Source organism: Dendropsophus ebraccatus, chromosome 7 (genome assembly GCF_027789765.1).
Source record: "Dendropsophus ebraccatus isolate aDenEbr1 chromosome 7, aDenEbr1.pat, whole genome shotgun sequence".
NCBI classification, from domain to species: domain Eukaryota; kingdom Metazoa; phylum Chordata; class Amphibia; order Anura; family Hylidae; genus Dendropsophus; species Dendropsophus ebraccatus.
The window spans coordinates 88,921,089-88,932,820 of NC_091460.1; the positions used below are offsets into that span (position 1 = coordinate 88,921,089).

Sequence of the window (11,732 nt, forward strand, 5' to 3'; positions counted from 1 at the left end):
AATTACAAATTATGATCGCATTAACGATTTATCTTCTCTTCTAAATTTTATCTGTACACGCAAAAGGTCCCTAAGAATCCTATTAGACAAAGCAATTTTTATCAATTAACAATAAACAATCGCAAAAGAGATTTGTTTATCATTAACCTGAAATCATTCAATATATTACACAAAATGATAGTTGTTAGTTTCGATTGTTACTACAATCTTTTACTTCATCTGATCCCAGCAAATTAACGAACGATGTGGAATTACACTGAACGATTAGTAAATGAATGCAGAATCAAATGATTAGCTAAGGACTAACAATTATTTTAGTGTCAGCACTCAACGAATGATGAACAATTTCTCATTGATTGCAATAAGGGTCCATTTACACAGAAATATTATCTGACAGAATATCTGCCAAAGATTTGAAGCCAAAGCCAGGAATGGATTTGAAAAGAGGAAAAATCTCAGGCTTTGACCTGATCTCTGTTTATAGTCTGTTTCTGGCTTTGGCTTCAAATCTTTGACAGTTAATCTGTCAGATAATCTTTCTGTGTAAATGGACCCTTACATGAAACCATTATTTCTCAGATTGAAAATTTTTAACTTAAAAAATATATATATTTCATTTTTTTTACATTATAGGCTAGCCATCTCGCCTGAGCTGTTTTAAAAGGGGTAGTCAGTGTTAAGCATTTATTCACTAAATAACACAAATTACAAAGGTATACAACTTTGTAATGTGTGTTATTTAAGTGAATGCCCCCCTCCCCATGTTTCCCCCCACCCACTCTATCGCGGCTGAGCAGCTGATGAACCGCTGGAGGGGGGCTGGCATGAGGGAGGGCTGGAGCGGTCTGGCCGTACTCCTGAAGATGACATCATTGTCCCAAGATGGCGGTCGGGGTCAACAGCGAATACGTAAATATAATGCACCACACTTCTGGGTCTAGCATGGGTGGGGTGAAACATGGGGAAGGGGGGCATTCACTTAAATAACACACATTTCAAAGTTGTATAACTTTGTAATGTGTGTTAATTAGTGAATAAATGCTTATCACCACACTACCCCTTTAACACCTGAGCTGTTAGAATATATTTACAGTACACCTCATGGACATATGCAGGAATAGACCAGAGCTGTCCCATTGACATGAATGGATAAGATTTCTGTAAGTAAGTGATACCATTATACATGGTGTATAAAATGGTCCTGTCTTCCTATGTAAAGTTTGGTATTATATTCTATTGGCAGGTACATCATAAGACAGTGAAATATTATTATATAGTTATAGCTTTGTCAGCCTCTCTGGGAGAGTATTCGATGCCTCTATCAGGCTGAACTCAGATGTTTAGGACTAAAAAGGTTGCCAAACAGAATTGTCTTTTTTCTAGATGACTTATTTGAAAATTATGGACAGCCAATATTTTTTGCTGACACATTGACAAATCAAAATTAATCAAAAAGATTATATGGTATACATGTCTATAGCATATACTGATATAAGATTATTACCAGTATCAAGACAAATCTAACCTGCTGATAGCTCCCTAGTGTTCATTGGGCACTGGGATGAAGGTATGTCTGTTACCTTCACCCTCAGTGCCGTTCCCAAACTCTTTATTCTGAAATCCTCTGTCTAATAAGTCGTTAGGAGCACTTGGGGCAGGGCTAACGCCCCCAGCACTGGTCCGGCCTACCCCCAGCCGACCACCTCTATTGATGATCATTGGAGGGCTGGGGCGGATCCTTATGCAGGTGTGAGGCCGAATTGCGGCTTCTCAGTGCTCAGTGCTCCTAACGGCTTACCGGGCCGAGGATTTCAGAATATCAGATATAGCAGCAGAAACAACAGATACAATGAATTTATCAGGAAAGCAGCACAGAGAACAGTGTCAGACTGGAAATAATACACAACTTCCTGTAGGACATTCAGCAGCTGATAAGTACTGGAAGGCTTGAGATTTCTAAATAGAAATCTATATAACTTTCTGACAACAGTTGATTTGAACACATTTTTTCCTGGGGTACCCCTTTAAGTAACACACACCTTCATAAACTCCTCATCCAATAAACCAAAACACACACCAAGTATAACCAATAAATAATGATATTTACTTATCTTTTCTGGCAAGAAAAGTGCATCCCAACCATAAGTAAACATCCTTTTTGGTAAGTAATTTTATACTCAGGTAGGAACCAGTCTGGATTTACTTCGTTTGAGTAGATTTGTAAAATGTTACTTTTCCCTATGTAGTCTACCTTTATCTCAACTGCTCGTATAACAAAGCTTATAATGCTACAGCTGTTGCAAGATATCCTTTATAATAGAAGATACAAGTTGCTTCTCCATCCTCTAAAGAACCTATTATTTCTTTGATCAGGGCTAAAATGTTAAGCACAGTACACTAATGAGCTAGCCAAACCCCTCGTGGCCACTTAGACGCGCTTAGAGAGCTTACATTCCCATAAAGAGTTAAAATGTAAATAAAAAGCGACTCTAAAATGAAAATATTCAATAAATAGTTGCCATTGTGTAGTCATTAGTGAAATATTAAGCAGCTGTTGAAGCAAATTTTCTCCAGGACCACATTAACACATACAACACTATGCAATATTGTTCACAGATGCTGTTGGCAGACAAATCCATTTTCCAATAAATATTGTCAATCTTCCCTTAAGAAAATTCACCTTTATTTCTAAACTGCCTCCAATAAGCTATTTTAGCTTTCTCCCCTTATTGGATATTTTTTATGCCCTGGCACAGTGATTAACACATAGTATAAATTGTAGGAAGCAAGGTAAGCTATTGGTTAATGTTCTCTAATAGGAAATTTAGTAAACACAGCCATATGTATACTTCATAGTTCTTATTTCTAATAAGCTATTGCTCATTGCACAGATTTAGGTATAGACACATGTATAAGCTATTATTAGTGTTAGACTACGTTGATGGTAACATTTTGCATACAGAAAAGAAAACCTACAAAGGAAAAGCACAACTTGGAGGAAAAAAATATTAGAACCCACAGAGTTAGGGGCCTTTTCCATGGAGCTAAAATCAGCCGAATCGGAGCGATTAGAGAGAACGATCAGCCGATGATCGTGTCATCAGCTGATCGTTCATTTAGGTTCAGACCTAAAATCATTGTTCGCCACCAGCGCATCGCTACAGTGGAATAGCGGTGCGGGGCCGCGACCAGCGATTTTAGCAGCATCATACATTACCTGTCCGGGCTGCAGGTCTTCTCCTTCTCCCGGGTCCCGCGCCACAGCAGCTTCGGAGCGGGCCTGTCTGAACTGACAGACCGCTCAGCCAATCACTGGCCAGAACCGCCGCGGCCAGTGATTGACTGAGCGGTCTGTCAGTTCAGACAGCCAGTCAGTTCTGGTGAGCAACTCCACCCAAATGTACACAATGTATGGAACCAGAAGCCTACTGGCAGTTGCAGTCAGCTTCCAATGAAGTGAATGGGAGCTGAGCTTCATTAAGGCTGCAGTCCGTTTAACTAATCTGTTTTTAAATGGTTACTTTTAACGTAACATACTGAAAGATGAGGACAACCACGCTAAAAATAAAAAAAGGATCCAATTCAATTTATTTTTTAATAATGTAAGTCAATGGAAAAATGGATCTGGATGGCCACAATTGCATCCATTTTTGTATGAGTCCCCCCCCCCCATGCCATAAAATGGATATGTTAAACAGACTGCAAAAACGCAGTGTGAACCTAGCTTAACACGGCATGGCAACTACGCAATATGCTGAGTTCCATACATTGTGTACATCATATCTCTATGGATTACTCAAAAAGCAGATTGGTAGGGGTGCAAGGTGTCAGCATTACGCAGATCAGCTATTGATTATATTTGCCTCGAAAGCCACTTTAAATAAAATCACAGGAGCCATAGTGACTACATACTGGTGTAAGGAGAGTTTGAAAACCTATTCCCGTATGTGTAAACAACCAGCTGCATGCAAAGGGGCTGTAAAGATGCAGTTGTCCTAACTGGATCTATGAGGTTTCTCAAGTACAAGTGAATGTACATTATGCTTACCTCAAGAGGTATCACAGTGCAAAATCAATGCAGCCACAAAGCATCCGGTGACCAAATTAGCTCTACTACACATGATTGATACATCATACTGCATAATACATCATGCCACATAAAACTATACTTAAATCGCTGTGCAGAAAAGGCTAACCATTTTATTTTCTCTCAGCTGTTATGGGATTTGTAACAAATTAGCCTTGAAATGTGAACAACATATTAACTGACTAATTGGGAAACTTTTTAATGATCCGTTTATCTGGCAGGAAAATAGTCTTTTTCGGAACAATCTAAAAGAGTCATTTTTCTTTTCTGTAATATCTGTTCTGAGAGGAAACATTAGTGACTGGCGTCCTGATTTTTAATCCAAGCAGCTGACAGCAAATGGCACACTAATGAAATTTCAATTTGTAATACTGTCCAGTGCTTGCCTAAATGATATAAAATGGTGTAAGCTTTTCAGCTTTTCTTTATGACAGATGTAGCATTAAATAGCGTAATGCCATGTTGGTGACTTTTTAATACAGTAGGCTACAATCATGAACACTGGATTTACGTGCGCCTTGTACCATATCAAGCAGCAATAAATCTCTTGCTCAGTACAATGTGACAATAAAAGTCATGTCTGATTGGGTGTTCTGGTGAATTTCAAGTATTTCACATAAATGTAATTTTAGTAATTGATTGAAAGTGATTTCTCACTGAATGAGCTATCTAGTAGTTTAGTGTAGATGCCACAAGGTGGGACACTGCTGCTTCGGATGTACAGTATAAATTTACTTGTTATAGAAGTTTATTGGTAAATTATACTAGAGATGAGCAAAGCAGCTGAAAATTCGTTGCACAAGGTTTGCAAATTTGGGTTGGATTGTAACTATAGTAGCTACAATAGTGGGACTATTAATGACAATTTAAAAAAAAAAACTATTTAAAGAGTCAATTAGACAATCATTTAATTGACACCTTGGACAGCAGTGGACCTTGGTGGATCAGCAGCATAATATACATTTTCTCTCAGGACAGCAGTGGACATTGGTAAATCAGCGGCATAAAATCAGAAATCTTTTACATGTAAAAACCCCCCTTCAAGAACCCTTTCACCTCCCTTTGTGTGTCACCCTTTGTCTCCCAAGTTAGTTTAACAGGTTCATTCTTCGGAGGGAGGGCAGAATCTGCCTGACCATAGAATGGAGCCTATGGCAGCGATACAAGCAGCCACGAGCGGAATCCACGGCAGGAGATCCACCTGGGTTCCGTAGTGTGCACATACCCTAAGTTTGGAAGGCGGAAACTCAATTCACTGATCACAAAGAATTTGTATAACACACTATGGGTTGATTACGCCCCCTAAGTTTGTAAGGCGGACGATCAATTCAATTATGGTATTATTGGTATAACACACTATGGGGGGGAATAACGAAGCTCCACCCCCTTTTTCGCGGCAGGATTCACTAAGAGACATACTTCTCTTAGTGAATCCGGCCAGCGTACCAAATCTACACCTGCTTCCAGCAGGTGTAGCTTTGTGTCATGGTTTGCACCTGCGAGCAGGCGTAAATCATGATAATTGAGGCGCGGGAGGAGGCCACCCCTCCTCCACACCTCATCACGCCCCCGCAAGCTCCGCCATCCCACCCATCAGGCAAGCAGGGTGTACGGGAAGCGTACGCCAGAGGAAGGGGCGAATCTGCACCTCTGGCGTAGCTTTCATAAATCTCCCCCTATGAGTTTATAGCATCCAATGAGTGAATAATATGGACTTTGTCCTCACTGCTCCCAATGACTTTGTAGAATGCACAACAGGCACCCATTTACTTGGTAAACAAGACACTGGCTTCCCAGATCCTACAGAAAATCACCCACAATTCACCCTCCTCTCCTCTTTGTCCCTATCTCTCTCTGTATTTCTCTGCCTGCTCTAACTACCTTCTGCGATCCTGCTTTCCAATAGACAGACAGCCGACTGTCCGCCTCCAGGAAGCGAGGGGGGGGGGGGTGGTGACATCATGGTGGGATTTGCAGCTGATTGGGGGGGCGCAAGGGATTATGGATAATCCATTGCTTCCCCCAAAACACAGTACCGCAAGCTGACATGTGAGGCTGTATTCGCTTAGTTGAGCCTAGCTTTACTCAACAGTTAAGAATACAATGATATGAAGACATTCTGCTTTTTAAATGTAGCCTTCAGGTGGTAAATGTAGCCCCCAGGTGGTTCTAGCTGCAAAACCCTTTTTAACCAGATAGGGGTAAACAAACAAAAAAAGCTATACTAAAAGCATACCTGACATGTCATTAGTTTATTGATCAGAATTGGTCTCACTGCTTATACCTGCTCTGATCAAGAGATACAGCCAAGAAAGATCACGGCAGCGCAATGCAATACCCGGCCAGCAGCGCAGTCTGTTAAAATTCCCTGTAGTGGATTATAACAGGGGCGTTCCGGGCGGCAGCCCGGGGCCCTGAGCTCCTGGGGGGGCCCATGACCACCCAAAAAGACTTATACTTTCAGTGGTGTACTGTCTCCTGGCTACACTTCCGCCATGATTTGCAAAAATCACAGTTTTTTTATGGCAATTTTGCACAAATCAGGACATCATGACATTATCTATACTATACTATGAACGCCAGGCTAGTGCTGCCATAGTTACAGTGGGGTGGGGGGGCCCAGGCTTGGTGAACAGCCCGGGGCCTGTGGTAAAGTTAATCCGCCCCTGAAAATTCCCCATAGAAGTCTATAGAAAATTTTACATTTTGCTGCCACAATCTTTCTCCGGCTATATCTTTTGATCAGAGCTGGTATCAGCAGTGAGACCCACTCTGATCAGTAACTTTTGACATGTCTGATGACATGTCTAAAGTTAGCTTTTGTGACAGTGTCCATTCAATTTCTCCACTCCCCTGCCACTATTATGTAATGAGACCAGTCTATATAAGCAGCACTTTCTGTGTTCAGGGTCAGTACCTGCAGTTGACTGCTCAGCCAATCAGTCGCTGCTGATTGACTGAGCTAAAAAATGAACGTGCAGTGCTTTGGGATGACAATGCAGCAGCAAGGGAGCAAAGCACTCGGGGCATTACGTCTATATTTTACAGTGTGATCCTATGAGAAAATATTGGTGGAATGAGCAGCCAGCCAGGGAGTGGTTGGCACTGCCGCGATCACTTTGCGGCTATGTCTCCTGATCAGAGCGCGTCTCAGCAGTAAGCAAGCATTTGCTAAAATGTTGTATAGTATTTAGCGTTTTATTCAGTTATTTTACATCCCTGTAAAAAATATATATTTATTAAGACCTGAGTATCCATACGCTGGTCTTAAAGGGTCATAACTAGTAAATTATCCTGCTGCTGAGGCTGCGGGGAACATACCAATTCACGGTCTTCTTTTTCAAAACTTCTGATAATGTGTCACGCGGACAGGAAATGACTGCAGAGCAGAGACAGAATAGAGAGATGTGTGTTGTCTATGTTGAACAGTCATTTCCTATCCACACAGCACTTCAGCAAAAGTTTTTAAAAGGGGATGGTAGCAGACACCGGGTGTCCTGGAAACCAGTAGTAGTGGCAGAGCGGCACAGGTAAATATATACATTTGTTATGTTCCTCACAATCTAAGCAGCATCTTTAATTTTCAGTAAGGGCCCTACAAACCCTTTAAGTAAAGTGCTGCCCCTCTCAGCCACTCAAGATTAATTTAGATGCGAATGTCTCTCAATAAATCGAACATATTTAAGACTGACCATGTGGTGACCACCTGGGCCTTTAGGTGGACATTCTGGCACGTAGTCCAAATAACAGCAATTGTGTCAACACAAGTGTAGAAGAACAACATCTACACATCTACAACATCTACACATCTGCAACATCTACACATCTGCAACATCTACACATCTACAACATCTACACATCTGCAACATCTACACATTACACATCTACAACATCTACAACCTCTACACAACATCTACACATCTACAAATCTGCAACATCTACAACATCTACACATCTGCAACATCTACAACATCTACACAACATCTACACATCTACGCAATAAAAAAAGTCTTATGTTAGGAACATTTTTATTGTCAATCCTCAGAGAAGCACTTTCCCTATTTATCCCTGGTCATTGAAATAAGCATCAAACTATAGATCAGTCAAATATTTTGGCATCTGCTATAGGATTTATTGAAAACAACTTTCCAGTGGGTACATGTTTTGTAAAGATTTTATAGATGTAAAGGGGTGGATAATAATTGTTTAAAGGGAATCTGTCAGCTGCAATTCAGGTTCCAAACTGCTGACACTGTTAGATATCTGTTAGGTCAAGAAGACACACAGTACCTTTTATATATTGGTCTGTGCATTCAAAACAGAGAAAAATGCTTTAGGGCTCCAGTGTAAAATGTCATAAGGCATCCCCAACCTCCTGATCCGCTGCAAGTTTGAATGCTTCCCTCTGCCCCTTCCATCCCTATCCCTGCTTGATTGACAGGCAAGGCTTAACTTCCATGTGACTGACAATTACGCGAGGACGGGAATCGAGGGGGAATAAAGAGGAATTCTAGTCCCTTCTTTTCACTTTTCACTGCAGAATGAAAGCATTTTTCTACATTCTGGAAGCACAGCTGTATATATAGGAAAGATACCATGTGTCTCCTTGACCCAACAGCTATCTAAGCAGTTTGGAACCTGAATTGCAGCTGGCAGATACCCTTTATGTAACGTCATGTTCCAATTAAATATACATACATACCAAAGCACACATCTATGCCCCTTGCAATTATTGATAATATTGATAACATTTCCTGTCGTTCTATATGTACTCCTTGGAGTTCCTGTTTAGCAACATCCTTATACTATTGACAGAAGTGTGTTGATTTCCTATAGCAAATTAACCCTGAACAAGCACAAACCTACACTAATAGCATGGTTAGCTAATGTCTGCCCATTATTTATACATGTAATAGGTTACAGGATGTGCTGGTCATGAACACAGGAGGGGCAGTATCCTCTCTTCTGTCTGGTTTGTCTAACAGAGATGTATGCATTGACTATGGTCCAATTATAGGACTTGAAAAGTCACATACTATTTATTTTTTTTTTTTAATGGTGCCATGTTAATTAAATGTAGCACAATGTAGCTAGGATATTGACACATCTGACACAAGTAACTGTAAATATATATATTTGCATATAGCTGATATTAGTGAGAAGGTTTGTCTGGTGTAGCAGAGAGAGCCTAACTTAGAGCATTGCCTGTAATATTACATAGGATTGCAATGGCATCTGTGATATAATATATTTAAAAAGTAAACAAGTAGAAACCTAATCCATAGCCTTCTGTCTGCATACAATGTCATTATTGTTTTCCCTAGATTTCATAGTTAATTCCTGTTTTTGCTCTCCCTAAAGAATTTTTATTGTCTCTCAATCCTCTCTAAGAAGAGCAACAGTGACATTTGCGGTTGGTAGCATTGACATACATTGGCATACATTGTGATCAGAATGAGAATCCTGCCAAATAAACACAGGGTTGTCTTTTGGCATATTTTTCAAAAGCCCAAATAAAAGTAGATGTGTGATCTGTTGCTCTTAGGAAAGCATATTATAATGAAAGACACATTTACTATGTGAGCTACATTTCTGAGCAGACTATGGCATTATGCTACTAAAGCTGTGACTGAAAGAAACTTAATGTACAAGTTGATATAATGTAGGATAGGAATGAATAAAGTCTGTGATAGCTTAGGACTTGCCCTTTATATTAGAGTATGCTTGCTATAGCAGAGCACTCTAATGACTACTATAGTTACCATCTATATGACTATGTGATGGAAAAACAATATTGACACAATATAAATAGCTGCTTGTAGAGCCAGATGGCTGCAGCCCACACTAGCCCTGCATTAGGTGACTGACCTCCTATCCTGCTGTTGGGAATAGTCAGAAGTCACATCTACCAGCCTAGCACCCAGTGCTCCCAGTACATAACAATAATAGCAAGTGCTGCCCACAACTTACAGCTTTCTGGTTTGTTGTAGAAAAGTCTCTCTTATTCTGCTGCAGATGGGAGTTGATGCTGCCAGCTCAGAGTCCACATCCTCCAGCTATAGGATGCTTCAGTTGTGTCCATGCACTGGTGTACTACAGACTGTGTAGATGGGAGACGGGACTGCCTCCTCCAGTCAGAGCTGATCTGCTCCTCTACTAGGAGAGCTGCTAATTAAAGTCCTTGGGAGTCAGGGACGCAGGAGAAGGAGCCAGTCAATGCACAGGCTGCTGCTGCCAGGCACTCCCCCCTCCCTGCCCCTGCAAGGTGAGCAGCATCCTGGAAGACTGGCAACAGCTGCACCTTTCATACTCCTGGAGGTGGTGTCCCTTCCTCATCATTGTGCTGGGCTCCTAGCCTTTCTCTGAAATGCTTTCATTGTCTCTCTTAACCCTTTATTTAGGACAGTTTTTCCTGTACAGTCTCTTTCTGGGAATATTTATCAAGCAACCCTTTGTGCTTTTTATCTGGGTGGTTAGGGCTGGGGCATAAATGGAACATTTCTGTTTCCTTTTCCAACACGAGAGAGATTTAGGTAAAAAAAAAATAAATATATATATATATATATATATATATATATATATATTTATTTAGGTTCTACATTATATTTAATTGTTTCTCCATTAATGTCTTATAATTACATAAAATATTTTTTACTTGATTTGCATGTATTATAGGAAGCATATCAATAGTTTTTTGTTTCCTATTTTATATTCAGAGAGTTACTAATATATATGCTTATGCAAATACATATATATTTTTTTTCTTTTTCTCTATGTATATATATTAGAGTACTCTCTTTATCTCCCCCTTTGTCTCTCTCTCTCTCTCTGCATATATATATGAGTACTCTATCTCCCCCCTCTCTCTATCTCTCTCTCTCTCACTCTCTTTCTCTCTCTCTTTCCTTCTCTCTCTCCCTCTCTCTATACTGTGTGTTTTGTTATTTTTAGATGTGTGTTATTGTCTTAGATTTTATGTATTTTGTCTGTTAAACTTTTTTTCATTGGGGATAACTGCAGCCGATCCCCCCAGGTCCAGCCTCTGGCAACTCTGGCAAACAGTTTATTTTGCTGAAGGAAATCATGGTCAGCCAGGTATATTTTCATCACAGGGTAAATGTAGCTATAAATGACGGCCATTCTGATGAATGAATACCCATGTAATACCAGGATGTCTCAAGTCTGCAAGAACAGAAGTTGCTTCTACAGAGTACAGCCTAAGCAAGTGACCCTCTCTATGATATCTATATGCTCTTATATTGTGTCTTTGTTTACAGACCCCTTTATTGTGTAACATAACAAGCATAAATGGGATAAAATTTAAAATGCGGGGCACATTGGGTAAGAAACAGAGAAAATAAGAGCAGTTCTCACCCAACTATTCCTTTGCAGATACTGTTCCAACAGTGCCTGGGTCCCCAGTCATTTCCGCATCATCATTATAGTCAATGATTGGCTTTGAGGGCATTTCCTGTGTTGAAATGGGGAACAGGAAGTAGAGATCAGCAGGGTCCCAGGAGTGATTAGAGAGATTTACTCTATACTAATTTTTATTACTTTTATAATGCTACTTTTACTACTACTTTTTAATGTTATCATGTTGGACATTAATTACATCACGTGTTCTGCAATGGGATTAATTTGT

At 40.2% G+C, this 11,732-nt stretch overlaps 1 protein-coding gene across 1 annotated transcript in view; it reads right to left on the reverse strand.

Moving 5' to 3' along the window:
• The window catches only part of NPY2R (neuropeptide Y receptor Y2), a 60,341-nt gene extending 50,116 nt beyond the window's left edge, over window positions 1–10,225 (reverse strand). Inside the window, exon 1 of the mRNA XM_069977870.1 lies at window positions 10,058–10,225. The gene's annotated coding sequence lies outside the window, so the exon portion shown is untranslated. The remainder of the gene's footprint in view (window positions 1–10,057) is intronic.
• Window positions 10,226–11,732: the final 1,507 nt, after the last annotated feature.